The sequence below is a fragment of the Crocodylus porosus genome, unplaced genomic scaffold, assembly GCF_001723895.1.
Source record: "Crocodylus porosus isolate Cpor-Errol unplaced genomic scaffold, CroPor_comp1, whole genome shotgun sequence".
In the NCBI taxonomy this organism is placed as follows: domain Eukaryota; kingdom Metazoa; phylum Chordata; order Crocodylia; family Crocodylidae; genus Crocodylus; species Crocodylus porosus.
In genome coordinates, this window is record NW_017728886.1 from 121,232,689 (window position 1) to 121,243,396 (window position 10,708).

The window sequence follows — 10,708 nt, forward strand, 5'->3', positions numbered from 1 at the left end:
TTCCTGCCATGGCAGGGGGTCGGACTAGATGATCTGCTCAGGTCCCTTCCGACCCTACAAACTATGAAACTATGAAACTATGAAAGCTCCTGAGGACAAGTAGCACTGAGTTATTCACTAGGGCAGCTTTTTATACTGCTGGAGCCAGCACAGGTGCTGGTCGCAGCCTCTAGCTCCCATGACTGGAGAACTGGGAGGAACTGGGGAGGGTCAGTTTGCCTCAAGTGGCACCAATTTGCCCCACACCAAAGTGTATTTTCAGGTATGTGTGCTGAGGCACAAATTTCCAGTACAAATCTGTGCTACTGCTATATGAGTTGCTGCAAGTGCATGTGCCTGCATGTGTAGATGCGCCCCTGTTGGGTAAGCTACGCTTAGATAACTAGGTGTCTGTCCATTTCTGATTCCAGTAAATTTACACCAGTCTAAAAAGTCAACATAAATTATTGCAGGGTAAATGTTCATCTGTCCAGAGCCTCACCCACAGGCACAAAAACCAACATGTTCTGAATCCTTTTCTAAAATTTTATTTGAGCTGGAGCATCCTATCTCAAGTGGCAGGCACCACACGCTAGAGAAGGTAATCTGTGTATATGTGAAGGGAAATATCAGCACTCTGGCACCTAGCCATTGCATAAACACTGTTAAAAAAATATTTCTCAAAGGGCAGATTGTCCACATAGAGCTAGAAAGTGCATGTGGTATGTGCTGCTGTCTTTCAAAAAAAATAGAAATAAGCTGAATTGATGGAAAACACTGAAATTACTCTCAAGCTAGACATTTCTGCTCTGAGGGAATGCTTTTTATTATGTTACATATGAAATATTCCAAAGGTGAACTATGGTAGCTAGGTGGTAGATTGAGGGGAATATGCACTGGTGCACTCCACTTTTTTTCCTGGTCCACCCAAAGTTTAAAACCAACTGCTTTGCAGTGGCAGTAATATTTCTAGTTAGGCAGTGCTGAGGGAGTCATCACTCACTATAATCTCCCTGATCCCTTATAAAATCTTGATTTTACAGGTGTTAATGACACTCTCTTTTTTTTTTTTTATGGACTTGATGTTCCACCAATCAAGCTATCCTTTGTTCTTCAATTCTGCTGTCTGTTAGCCATTCCTAATAATGAAGCTCCTCTTATACAGCTCTGTGGATTGTTTTTTACTCATTCTAATGAAGTTATATTTGTTTTTCTTCAATCTTAAACTGCATAATACAGCCCTAGGCCCCTAGCATATTAATAAAGCTTCTAATTTATTCTTAACATGAGAAAATATGTATTGTTTTATATGTGATGATGAACCTCACCATCTGCAACCCCCTTTTCAAATTTTTAGATCTACCAATGATGATAGCTTCCATAGGTAGCACTGCACAGGTGATAATTGAGAGTCTTAGGTGAACAAAGTGCTATGTTGCTTCCCCTTTGGAGATTTGATATTGTAAAACTAAGCATGCTTCTATTTTTCATGGCAAAATTCAACATTTTTACAGTTCTCACAAAACTATAAAATATTGCTGTCCACATTTTGTTTTCCCATTCTACTTTACAAAGCTACATTTATCTGCCACCCACTGAAACAGCATCTAGGTTTTCCTGGCAACAGCCTTATTCCTCCTGAGCAAATGAAGTTGCATAAACTAGCACCCAAAGCACTGTAACTGCAAGCCATGTTTAAATTGTTACCGAATGCATGCTTACTGAATATTACTAAACATTATTCAAAATGGTGTCACCGTTCTGCACAGATGAACGATCAGTGTGACAGATCTGTCTGTCCCTTCAAGACTCAAGGAGAATCAGGGAGCAGACAGTATCTATTCTGAGTAAGGCTCATGGAAAGTGAGCCATCGATCAAGGTGGGAACCAGCTAGGAGGCTGAGGAAAGCTTCTTGAAGGGAGATTGAGGAGAAAATGATCCTGCTGTGGAAGGTAACCAGGGGGCACCTTCTGTCCAGCCCAATAGCTCTTTCTTTGCTCCGGGGCAATTAATGGCTCTCACACCTTCCTCTTTCATTCAGTAGAGAGGAAAGCAAAACCTGTAATTGTTGAAAATACATTTTATTAAGAAAAACAAAACTGAAGGCCTCATTCCCTGACTTCCTGGTTGGAACAGTGCTCCTTGCCTGCATGGAAGACCATTGATACGAATGATTTCTGTTGTAGGACTCGGCTTCACATTTTGGGACTTCCCCCCCCTCAGTTTTTGTCTTTCTAAAAAAAATAATCTGTTTTCCTCTTTCTAACCACAGTCCCAATTTTTGTCTTCTAGGCTTCCCTTTGGTGAGTGCAAATTATCTTGATTACAGGGTTATCTATGTAAATAAATTATATTATGTTTGCTTTGCAACATTTCTTTTTTTCTGCTAGAATCAAATTTGGATTAGTTTTACTAATAAAATAGAATTTTCTCCCTTAAGTAAAAGCTTCAAATTAGGACTGAGTGAAGCAATCTTTGCTTTTCTTTGCTAATTAATTAAACCAGTGAAAAGCAACTGTTATGAATGTTGTTTTAAGTGACAGCATTTTTGCAGAGCTGTATTTGCCAATAGGTATATTTGTTCCTGAACACAGAAGAATCTTTCTGTGCTTGATTAACTCAAGATCATTAATTTCTTTTTTGTTCACCCCTGCCCCACCTTCCTATTTTCAGTCAATGATGTTTTCTATCTTAGCCATTAAGCTGCCTGGCTTAGCATTAGATACATGTGAAATACTCTCATTAAACCATTCAGTCAGAGGCTTAGCTTTGCTGTTTGATGTGATCATAAATCTGAGGCCGCTCCTTTTACAGCTAAGTGAACAGTATGCTTTAAGTGAACAGTAGCTTGTTAGCAAGGCCAGAAAGCTGGTCAATCTATCCTCCATACTGGCCACCCTTGGTCCACTTCTCTTTCCAGGATCCTAATTCCTACCCTCACAGACATCTGAGATAAAACAGAGAGTGCTGTTAAGGGACTGCTGATGAGGAATAGGGTGCCAGAGTGTAGAAATGGGTCAGCTGTGTAGAGTTTCTCTAGGAGGTTTGCTGACCTGGAGCATCCAAATGACACTCCGGCATTTGTTTTTCATTCTAATCTTGGTAACTAAGCCAAAGGTCAGTTTGCAAATATCATCCCAAATTAAACCACACAGGAGTTACACAGGCCAAACTAATGCTATGTCTAATAGTATTTAACTTGCACAATCCTGAAGTGGCCTCCCCACTCCAGAAGTGCACTGTGCTCCTAGAGAGGTAGGTGCAGTTCTTGTCTTATAACTCTTGTTCTTTCCACCTTCTCCTTTAGATTGTGGTGCTGCTCTGACAGATGACTACATATGTTTTTGCTACTGTGCTTTTTACTTATGTTAGCTACTACATCTGAGGGAGATGTAAGCTGTCCTTATCTGAGAGAGCCATATTGCATTCCAGCTTCCACACCATTCACATAATAATTAACAATATTGCAGTCACCTAATCTTTACTACCACCCACAATGAGCCTACTGCAACTTTCACAATCCAGACTGAGCTTCCAACATTTTAAAGGGAGCCAAACTGAGACAGATGTCAATGAGTGCCAGGAACTAGGTATGGCGCTGATGTTAAGTTTCTCTCTGTTAGTCTATCTACACCCCGTTCAACAGAAGTCCTGTTGTGGCACAGAAGCCCATGTAACATCTTGTGTGCTCATGAAAAGTGATAGGAGTGTGTGGTAGTCAGTAGGTTAACATACTGTATATGAATTTTTGTTACGAACAGGGGTGGATCATTGGTGCACACCCTTTGCTTCCTGGCCCACGCAAAACTTAAAACCAACTGCCTGCAATGGCAGCAGCATTTCTAGTTAGGCAGTGTGGAAGGGTTCATGGGTCATTATAAGCTACTTGTTCCCTTGTAAATTTTGGATTCCACAAGTGTTAATGACACTCTCTTCATTTTGATGGTCTTGATGTTCCACCAATCTTTGGTCTGAAATTCTGCTGTGTTTGCTGCTCCTGGTATGAAGCTCCTATTTCACAACCCTGCAGATTTTTAAAAATTTATTCCAATGAAGTTATATTTGTTTTTGCTTCAATCTTACACTGAAAAATACAGCCAGTGCCAGCAGCATATTAGTAAAGCATCTAGTTCATTATTAACTAGAGAAAAAAATACGTTTTGGCTTTATATGTCATGGAGCCCCTCACCATTTATACCCTTCTTTTCAAAATTCTAGATCTGCCCATGGTTATGAATATTTAGTAGATATAAATTGTTATGTTTGGGCAGGAGACAGTGTGTGTAAGTCGGTGACTGAGTGAGAGTGTTAGTAGGACTGTGTGAGAGAGGGTGCATTGTGAAACTCTGGCCTTTTCTGTTAAGCGGCTGTACCGTGGAACCTGGCAAGACCTGATCAAGACCTGGAGGAGTTGAGCTCCACAATAGAAGAGAATAAGTGCATTAGTATTGTGGTGGTCTTTCTCCCTCCAAAATATGCTTTGTAGAATAGAACTTTTGTCTCTCCTTGTATGTCTCAACCCTGACCACTCCTTAAACATAACTGTTTGGGAAACACAGGGACCCTTATTTTACTGTCACTTTTCCTAGTGAAGTGGCAACTTTTGTCTGTGCAGGTCTTATTTTTCCCATTTCTCTGCCCTCCTTTTTATGCTGAGAGGGGACAAGCCGATTTTGTTGGGGGGAAAGGAATCACTTCAAACACACTTACAACCTAAGACTACATGTATTTGAATAAGCAGGGACTACGGTACTGGTCAAACGTCTGCATATGATTCACAGCTTCTGCATGCCTCATTTAACCTGGCTAAGAACGTATTTGTTTCTTCTAGCTTCAAAAGCTCCTCCCTCTCTGGCAAGCCCTCCTGGCACAAGCAGTTTCAAATTTTCTTGCAGAAGGCTGACAGGCTGTTCAGTTTCATCTTCTTCCTTACTGGAAGGAGCATCTGCCCCGGCACATCAATAAAACATGCCTTTACTCTTCCTGGCTGGAATGAAAAGGAAGCTTTTCAAAGTGAAATCCCCCTAATAAAAATATTTGGCATAATTCTTCTTTTGCCTCGGTTTTTAACCAGTGTAACAGTAACATTGTTAAAGTTAATATTTTGTATACCTTGGTGCAAGGAGGAATTCAGATGGTGAATATTTTTATCCCTTTTTTAAAAATGTGTTAAGCAGTGTACAAGCACCCTTCAAGTAATTCTTGATAAATCTAACAGGACTTGAGTTTTACAGAAGACTTTTTTGTGTCTTGGACTCCACTCCATGTCTGTAAAAGGAAGCCCAAATTTTCTGTCTGAACACCAAGGAATAGCTTGACACTTGTTCTGGATCTCTGCTGGATAGGTTATGGACAGGGATAAAGACTAGCGCCTTAGCTCAGTCAAGGCAGCAGTGCAGCAATTTGCTGTTGGTCTAGAGCAGCGGTAAATTACCAAGTCCCTGAAGCAAGGAGGGAAGCAGGGAGGGAATAATTCCTCTGAGGGGTATCTCTGAATCATAATGTATCCTGTCCCTCTTTTTGGGAGGAAATAGTTTTTACAGCATCCTTTATTGTGGGTTATGCCTAAAGGCACACAGCTACCCAGAGGAAGAAAAAAAAAAAATCAAAGGAGTTATCTTGTTTAGTTTATCTTGCCAAGAATTTGATTTTTTTTAAAAAGTTGTGTGATTTTTCTGTCTCTGAACTGGTTCTTCACTCAGGGTTTGCTGTGAGAATTCTGAAAATCATCCCCCACCAGGACCTTTCCTGATTTCCCTGATCTTGTGGTAGTTACAATTGCACTAAAAATGGATATTTATGAGAAGATGCACAATAATCTTGAAGAAGGCTAGGTCAGTGAACCATCCCTAAAACCAAGGAAGATTTTATATTCTGTTCAGATAGCTTACTCACGATTTGTTACTATGTGCACCCTACCAGAATTTTTATAATTTTATACTGTTTTATCTAATCATTTGCTGTATTATGTCTGTACCATGTGTTGATTTCTGATATGTTTCCTTTTTTGCATTTCAAAGTCCAGTAATGGTCACAAATAAAACAATTAATGCTACATTTTAAATTTGCATTGATTTCCATATTGAGTGTTATTGAACAAGAACTCTTCTACTTACCAATCCCCCCAAGTTTCTGAAAACTATTTTGGCACAGATTGAAAGCAATAAAGTAAAAACTAAGTTTCCATGACATAGTACAGGGATAGGTTCCCTGTATTTTCAGTAGATCTCAATAATAGCTTTGTTTCTGAGCAGTTTCTTAAGGCTGCTGTCCATTATTCAACAGCAAGAAAAGATTGCAGTAACATGCAATTATTTCTTGTCCCTTAAGCCCTTGGTTGGCACAGTTGACTCACTAATGTTATTCTGAAGATTCAGGTTTGATCAAAAGAAGAAAGATATTTTCCAGAATAATGACATTAATAGTGAAAGTCCACTGTCTGAAGCATGGTTAAAGTATTTGTGACAATTTACTTCATTTTTCAGAAAAAGTGCATTACTAATGAGTTTTCCTCTAAGGTGTTTTAAAGCAAGTAATGGATTCAAGAAGGTAATAGCATCAATGTAATTTCCATCTTCGTAGCAGTTATATTGAATATTTAAAATGATACGAAAAGCAAGACAGCAAAGTCAGCAAGCATGCATTCTGAAAGAATGAGTTATATTACTTCACACCGATTTTTTGCTTTTGTTTTTAAAAATTTTTTGCTTTTGTTTTTAATAAATTTTTACTGGTTTTAGTTTTTAGGGCCAGAAAACAGGAAGGTGCCCCTATTCAGGAAGGGCTCATATGCCGATAGGGTTTAAGTATATTTTTGGGTTTATTGAATTAACTAATGGAAAATAAGAATATTTTTGTTTTCTCTTTCCAAGATACATTTTTCTCAAAGTGGGATGAATTCCAGATGTCAGGAAACAAAACTGAAAGTATTTGAAATGTTAAGTATTATCATTTGAATAAGTTTCCTTTTAACTCTTCCTTAATGAAAGGGAGATGTTTGCCTATAAGCAAGAGAGGAACACAAAGAACCCATGGGGAATCTGATATTGAAAAGAAATATTTCAATTCTATTTAAGACACAGCATAGGGGCCCTTTAAAGATATAGGAGAAAGGGTTACCCAGTTCAGAAGCCTGCCCTTATTGTTTATGACAGCGTACAGAAAAATAGAGCATTTTTGTGGGGGGGGGTTTAGGGGGGCAGGAGATACTTTGGAGAAGAGGGAGCCATTGTTTTTCACTGACCTTCACACAGTTCATCCCTTTGGGTGATTTTGCTTCACCTGACCACTCATATGAAAACCAACACACATAAAATCCAACACAGTACTCGAGTCTCCTGAAGTTATATGAAACAAGATCACCTCTTATGGGTTCACTGAATTTAGAAATGATTAGAAAATAATTTCCATAAAATAATTCCAAAATGTTATTCTTTTCAGGTATTTGATAAAATATTTTGGGCTATTGATAAAAAAGAGTGTGTTTTTATTGGGGAGGGGGGTCTTTTTGGAAAATGTATGTTATAAAATGCATACTTAAAATATGTCTTAATGGAAAATATGTTAATAGTTCTCATTTAAGCTCATAAATTGACACGCTTTTTGCAGAAAGTAGTCAAATATTTATGCTGAGGCAGGTGACAACTTCTGTAAAAAAGGAAAACCAAACTACAGAAACTTGCAGATTTCTTCTCCATCTGACCTTTCAATTTTGTATTGGCTTCAGTCATGACAGGACCTGAGTGTACGGATTATGGCTGAAGAATAATGCTTCTGTACCATGAAAACCTTTTTCTCAGAATGGCATCACAAGCAGTAAAAAAACAGCAAAACACTTCAGTACAAGCTTAACATTAAGCATACAGGTAGTCCTATGGATTCAAAGGCAGAGTAGATTTGCACCTTATAAACTAACCAAAATAGGTATATATATAGTGTGTATGTATGTATGTGTGTGTCTATAGCACAAGCCTTCATTGGATGAATTGCATTTCATCAAATGCTATGAAGGGATGTGGAGAAAGCAGTTACTTTGCTTTCTGCATTGCCTTTCAGAGCATTTGATGAAGTGAGCTTCAGCTCATGAAAGCTTGTGCTATATAGAAGGCAGGTTAGATTTGCACTTTATAGACTAATCAAAGTAGATACATATACATATACATATACATCAGATCTATATTCTGTGTATCTAGTTTGGTCAGTCTATGAGGTTCAAATCTAACCTGCTTTCTACTTGACTTCAGATTAATGTGGCTAACCACATTTCTATACACAGTCAACCAAATGTCAGTGTCCAGAAGTATATCAGAACAAATTATTAAACCATGGGTATATAAATATCTAGGGTGTCATCTCTTCCTGGTCATCCAAACAGCCAGATCTGGTTATCTGCCTGACATGTCTGATGGACTAAGTGCCAAAAATGCAAAATATGCACAAGCCGTTATTCTGTTTCTGGACATATAGCCCCAGACACATAGACAACTCTGCGCAACCATATAGTCATTCAGAGTGAGCACGTGTAGTATGAGCCAGAGCACATACACACACCTCTATATCCATTGTAGATGTATAGCAGCCTTAGACATCCAGAATTGGAGTTGTCCAAAATCCATGATTATTGGATTTATCCTCAGGAAGAGAAAAGAGGATATGGGTGTGTCCCTTCTGCCCCCATAGCTCAGTGGTTGGGTCAGAGCAGTGGAAGTGGGGGATGGGGGTCCCACAATGCCAGTCTTGTGGCTTTTCAGGTGAGTAACCCAGCCATTGAGTTATTAGAGGGAAAAGATGGGAGGTCTATTTCCCCCCTTCTATCTCTTCCCTCTCACCAGTCCCCTCCTCTCATGTTTCCAGTGCATTTGTCCAGTCTAGGCATATACACACATGGTTGCACATAGCCCTCCAAGTATGCAGGTCTAGACATCCAGGAAGAGAATTCCAACTTACGTGTAAGTGGCATTTTTGACACTCATATATCCAGGTAGATGACGAAATCTAGATATGTAGTGGATAGGGCTGTGCAAGTCTTCGGATCCCGCTTCAGATCCGGACCTGCTTCAGATGCTTCAGAGTCTGAAGTGGCACTTCTAGGTTGAAGTGAGATCCCAGTAATGGTGTTCGGAGTGGGTCGGGGGTATCCGAAGCACTTCGGACTCACTTTGGATGCTTCAGAGCTGCTTTGGTCAGTTTGAGGCAATTAGAAGAGGGAGGCGGAGTGGGGGAGGAAAGACAGTGTGAAGGATTTCTCTGTGGCTACCTTTCCAATGGCAGCGTCTGTGGGGTGGGACTAAAAAAAGTATAAAAGCCCGTTTTCAGCCCTTCTGTGCCTATTGCAGCTCGCTCCCTGTTAGCAGCTGTGTGAGAGAGGAACACTGACACCTGCCTGCTGCTTTTTCATGTTATAAAGGAGTGGTTAGGATTTAGCTTAGCTTAGTTTAGTTTAGCTTAGCTACTCAATTCAGTTATTAGTAGTATTACAATTCAATTTATTTCTTTGAATTTATATTTGCTCTTTTTCTAGAAACTTTGCAAAAAGACAGTTGTGTTTTCCCAGCCAGTGTTATCTGTCATTGTGCAGGGAGGCACAGATTCCTTGCTTGCACGCATGCACACACGCGTGCACACATGCCCATACACAGAGACCCAGAATATAGAAAAAAATCACAGTGGAAGAAGACAGACAGATATTTACAGAAGAGCAAGGCACAGACAATATATTGAGACACAGGAAGACACGTAAATAATTCCATTCACACCACAAGACAAGATAGACAGCCAGAAAGAAGACACACAAACAATTCTATTCACAGCATAAGACAGACACACATATTCACAGGAGAACAAGACAGACAGATATACAAAAGGATTTATGCACACACAGACCTTTTTCAGCACAGGAAAGATCAGTATGAAGCATGCTGGAAAGGCAGATGCCAGGTCTTCTGGCAGCGGAGGGAGAGGGGGTACAGGGAGATCTAGACCTGAAAGTCCGTCCCCGCCTCCCCCACCCATCCCAAACACAGACACATTCTATTCCTGAGCAGCCATGATAATGATGCTGCCAGTGGATGCGAGGTGGTGGGAGCAGTGTCTGCACCTAACGTCTTTGCACCTACACCACCTCTGCTCAGTCCAGAAGTGGGCACCAGAAGTGGAATCACTGCCTCTTCCATCCCAATTTAAGCTCTCAGCATGAGCCTTCCACTGCCAGAGGAGGAGCTGGAGCTGGAACCAGGGATGCTGAGCGTGCCGGCTCTGGCAATTCTGGGGACTGAGCGGGAATCAGAGTTTGTGCTTCACACCCTTCAAGCTTCCCCTAGACCCATGCCTGTTCTGAAAAGCAGCACCTCAGAGGAAGCTGAGGTTGTGGAGACAAGGACTGTAATGCCAGGACCAATGATCCCTTGGTGAAAGGTGGGTAGGAGGCATCATAATGTCCAGCTAATGCACGCACTCACAAAGTCCTGGCTGGAGAATGCCCAGCCTTGTCACATCTTTGACAGGCCTGACACTTGCTGGTTGCAGTGCAGTTGTGAGGCTCCCGGTGAGCTCAGATTAGCTGCCTGAGATGCCAACTTTAGGGTTGAAAACCCCTTTGTCAGGCTGAGGAAGTACCTGCAGTTGGTCCTGGATGGAAGGAATAGTAAAGAAGCCAGAGGCTGGCCTGGTATGCAGTGCAGAAAAGAAAGCCAGTCAGTGAAAATGGAAATGGAGGCATCGGCAGGGGGG